The sequence below is a fragment of the Oratosquilla oratoria genome, chromosome 1, assembly GCF_046742065.1.
Source record: "Oratosquilla oratoria isolate Oo_2021 chromosome 1, ASM4674206v1, whole genome shotgun sequence".
Lineage (NCBI taxonomy): Eukaryota > Metazoa > Arthropoda > Malacostraca > Stomatopoda > Squillidae > Oratosquilla > Oratosquilla oratoria.
Genome location: NC_134777.1, coordinates 32070457 through 32075456, shown reverse-complemented (window position 1 = coordinate 32075456; position 5000 = coordinate 32070457). Strand labels below are relative to the sequence as shown.

The 5000-nt window shown below is 45.4% G+C and overlaps 1 protein-coding gene across 2 annotated transcripts in view; it reads right to left on the bottom strand.

Annotated features, from left to right (window-relative positions):
- Positions 1-5000, bottom strand: part of LOC143030432 (uncharacterized) — a 15416-nt gene that overhangs the window by 4526 nt on the left and 5890 nt on the right. The gene's annotated exons all lie outside the window — the stretch shown is intronic.

The following is a 5000-nucleotide window of genomic DNA, read 5'->3' as shown; positions in this document are numbered from 1 at the left end:
TAATAGAGGTGTTCAAGTGAGTCAAAGGCTTTAACAAGGGTGACCCAAATAAGGTCATCTTATTAAGACAACAGGGCATGACTCGCAGTAATGGATTTAAATTGGATAAATCTAGATTTAAGTAGGAAGTAATCAAGAACTGGTTTACCTATATAGTGTTCAAAGAATGGAATAGATTTAGTAACCATGTAGTGCGTGCTGAAACTATCGGTTGTTTTAAGGAAATGTTAGAAAAAATTATGGATGGGGATAACAGGTGGTCATGGACATGGAACTGCCTCGTGTAGGCCTTAAGGTCTCTTGCAATCTCCTTCATTCTTATATTCATATGTCCCAAAAGGTTGGTTCATAGAAAAGCTCCCGACCTCTGTCAGGTCAACGACAGAGCCGAGAGCTGGGTCACTTTCTGCTGTGATATGATGACCCCTTCATACAAGGTTATGTGTATTAAGAATTGGGTTTCACAGTCACTTCCGGTGACATCAGCGACAAAGACCTCAGCATCACCACCCAGCTTCACTCACGTCCATCTCACCTCACCGGAGCACTATAGTCGTCGATCACTGACGGACCGCCATAAGCAAGTAACAAGCCACGTGATGAAAGGAGTATCGCTTTCGTTTTTGGAAAGTTTTTTGGTCGAACGAAGGAATGGGGTGACGGGGTGAGCGTGCAGGTTCGAGTATGTACTGTATAAGGTGCTGAAAGCGTGGACTTCGGTTGTTCGTGGCGTAGGTATTGATCGTTACGCCCAAGTGATTCTTCCTGACGGAGGGAACGCCGAAAATCGATGTTGTTAACCTGCGAGGGCCGTTGTAGGGCGACCTGTTGCACCAACCCAGCCCTACTTCGGCGTCGTCGTCGCCGTGGTCGTTGTGACGTAAAACGATAATGACGGACATTTGACCTCACTTTTGGTTTATAGATTGCTGTCATGAACAGTCTTGGATAATGTCGAAATCGTTGTCGCCGCCACCACCATCAGCACCACCACCACCACTACTACCACTACCACCACCATCAGCACCACTACCACTACCACCACCACCACCACTACCACTACCACAACTACTACCACTATCACCGCCACTACCACCACTACCACCACCACCGCTACCACCACCACCGCTACCACCACTACTACCACTACCACCACCACTACCACTACCACCACCAATACCACCACCACTACCACCACCACTACCACCACCACCACTACCACCACCACTACCACCACCACCGCTACCACCACTACTACCACTACCACCACCACTACCACTACCACCACCACTACCACCACCACTACCACCACCACTACCACCACCACTACCACCACCACTACCACCACCACTACCACCACTACCACCACCACTACCACCACCACCACCACCACTACCACCACCACTACCACCACAACCACCACCACTACCACTACCACCACCGTCAACACCGTCAATACCATTTCCTCCATCTCCTACTCCTCTTCTTCCTTCTTTTTCTTCTTTCTCTCTCCTCCTCCTTCTCTTCCTACTCCATTTTCTCCTCCTCCTCCTCCTCCTCTTTCTCCTTCTCTTGCTCCTCTTGCTTCTCCTCCTCTTCCTCCTTCTCTCTTCACCCTCGTCTCTTCCTCCTACTTCTTTTTTTTTTCTTTTCCTCCTCGTCCTCCTCCTACCTCTTTTTCTTCTTATTTCTTTTGCACCTCTTCTTCCTCCTCCTTTTCTTGCTCTACCTCCTCCTCCTCTTTATTTTCCCCCTGTTCCTTATTTTCCTCTTCCTCCTACTCCCACTCCTCCTCCTCCTCTTTCTCCTATTCTTCCTCTTCTTCATAGTCCTCCTTTTTATGCCTCCATATTTTTAACTCTTCTCTTCTAAACCCTCTCTCTCTCTCTCTCTCTCTCTCTCTCTCTCTCTCTCTCTCTCTCTCTCTCTCTCTCTCTCTCTCTCTCTCTCTCTCTCTCTCTCTCTCTCTCTCTCTCTCTCTCTTCTTATTCCTCGTTCCTCGTTTATTTTCGAGCCTTTCCTCTCTTGTCGCCCACCGCGCCCCTCATCCCCCACCCCCACCACTCTTCTTTTACATTTATGGCTCACCCCTTATTGGCACATCAGTGATGATGACTTGAAAGCCCCCCCCCTCTTCCTCCCACTTACCTCTTTACCCTCCCCTTCTCCCCTTCATTCTTTCTCCCTCACCACCGCTCCCCTCTCCAGCCTTCCCCCTCCCCTCTCATCCTCTCTTTACCTTCTCCATTTCTTTCCTTACCCTTCCTTGCTATCTACGTATTACAACAATACGCTCTCATACCCTACCTTGCCTTACCTGTTATATTATCAGATCACCCACAGTAATCCTCTCCCCGGCCAATGAACTCCTTCAACGCGGTGGCCTACGTTATTGATTTTCTTCTGGCTAAGAATAGACGATTTTATGCGGCTGAGGCCGTAACTTCCGGTCTGGATGGAGTCTCGATCGTCTGAGATCATCTTCAGTCCGGAGTCCGGGGGCTTTAGGGCCATAGAATAGTGTGTCTGTAACCAGAACAAAGACCGGGAAGTGTGTCTCTGTGTTGAAGGGGTTAATGATCGGCCACAGTTTTATGGCCCCGTGAGGGCGCGTCGGCCAATACAGGAATCGACCTGCACGCCAACCTGCTTAACCCGATGACTTCCCATTTCACCAAATTAAATCTCGCCAAACTGCATTTCGCCAAACTCGCTCAGGTGGTCTGCCAAATTCCTAGAGGTTAGGTCACGTTACATAAGATTAGGGAATCGGGGAATATGAGAATTTAGCAGAACACAATTTGGCGAAATGGGAAGGATTCGCCACCATCATTACGGCGAAGGACTTGGCATATTTTGTTCTGGCTAGTAACAGAGGATTTTATTAGGCAGAAGGCGGGCTCGGGTACCGAAGGAGCTGATGTATGGACGAGAACACTTGGTGATCGTTGTGTCGATGTTTACTGTGTGCAGACAAACAGACTCCTCTCCAGTGTACAGGGCAGTCGTTGGTTTGTTGTATGTTCTTCCGCTTCGATGTCCACTCCACGAAGAGAATCGTCCCGATTTAGGCACCATAAGGAATGACACTACCAACAGCAACAACGACAACAATAACCTCCATCGCCGCTAATGTCACAACGCTAACACTAACACTACCACCGCCACCACTACTACGACTACCACCACTACTAATGCCACCAAACGATTTATTAGAAACATAAATGTGTAAATCAGACCAGTGGTTCAATAGTTTGGAATGGTGAGCATGCCATCCATAAGTTTTACCTCAACAGAACAGACTTCACTTCATAAATCCGAGATGTCATTTTCATTACTATGTCCTGGCTGACGGCAGGCGATTTTGCTAAGCTTAGGTTGAACTGTTGGCCTTCAAGTGTTGAAAATCATTGTTATCAACTTAACGAAGGACAGACTCCAACTATAAATGCTTTGCCCTTTAAGCAGTCACCACCAACTCCTTCCAGAGGATCAGTCCTGGGTCAGCCAAATAACGAGGCGAATGCGAATTCTCAGTGGGGGAAAAAAAAAAAAAAAAAAAAAAAAAAAAAAAAATAATAATAATATATATCTATATATATCTATATATATATATATATATATATATAATCATATATATATATATCTATATATATATATATATATATATATATATATATGTATAAATATATGAAATATCTTCTTTTGGCACGTTGGAGTACTTCACATATTTTTCCGTCGACTGCCGCTTTAAGCTTCTTTCTTCCATGTGTCTCTGTCTATGTGATTCACCATGGTTTTGGATCATGTGTTGGATTCGTGAACGACAGCTTTTACTTTCCCGGATGAGAGCTCGAGCTCATTTATGACCGATCTGTGGGTAATGCTGTGACCTTACACGCACTCACACCCCGCCCACGATAGTTAGAGTAATGGCTCGCAGCTTGTGTGTGTGTGTGTGTTTACCTAGCTGTATCTACTTAATTGAAATATACAGGAAAATATTTATGCTCATGGTCCAGTCTATAATATCAGCTGGTCAAACATGGCGTAGGTGTGTGCGCGCTCGCGTCTGTATTCGTGCGTGTATGCGCGCGTGAGGTTCTGACATTCCAGCAGAGGATCTGTTTGATGACGAGGACACATCAGATCCCCCAACCCCGTCACCTCAACCCCGCGGGTGGCGGCCAGCCTGTAGCGTATGCAAGGGACCCGGCTGAAGGGGCTCCCGTCCATTTAGACTAATACACGGAACCGGTGTCGAGGGCGTTGGCGGGGGACACGACCGAGTGTCCTCGGCTCAAGCTTGTTTACCTGCCAGAACGTATTTATGTAGTATTTGCTCCTGGCACTCTCGAGCATGGGAGGGCGCGCCTTTATCTATTGTTTACATTCGTTGGAGGTGCTCATGGATGAGGCCACTCGACTTTGAAAGCTAAAGTCATGCATGGAATGTTTGTTGCGAAAGGTACTGTTGCTAGTGTTGCGTGAAGTGTGCACGTGCATGTATATGAGTGTATATGCATATATATATATATATATATATATATATATATATATATATACATATATATATACACATATGATAAACATGTATATATATATATATATATATATATATATATATATATGTGTGTGTGTGTGTGTGTGTGTGTGTGTGTGTGTGTGTGCACGCGTTTACACACAAAATTTTATGCATTTATGAACATGTGTATCTATGTCTCTTGTGTTTTAACAAAGCTTGTAGAATGATGGGGAAATAAAGTCCCTTTACTGCAGAAAGGACAAACATTCGAATGAATGGGTTTAATATCGAGTGTCAACAGAGATAGTGTTCTGCTACTCTGAACTTCAAAATCTCACTCCAAATTTGAAGCATATGGGAGTATTTCAGGAGGAGGAGACTTCCTGATTTTCCATGTTGCAAATATCCCCGTGAGTGAGCATATTTCATGGATATATTGCAAAAATAGAACTATTATCTTTGAGTGGTATCCACA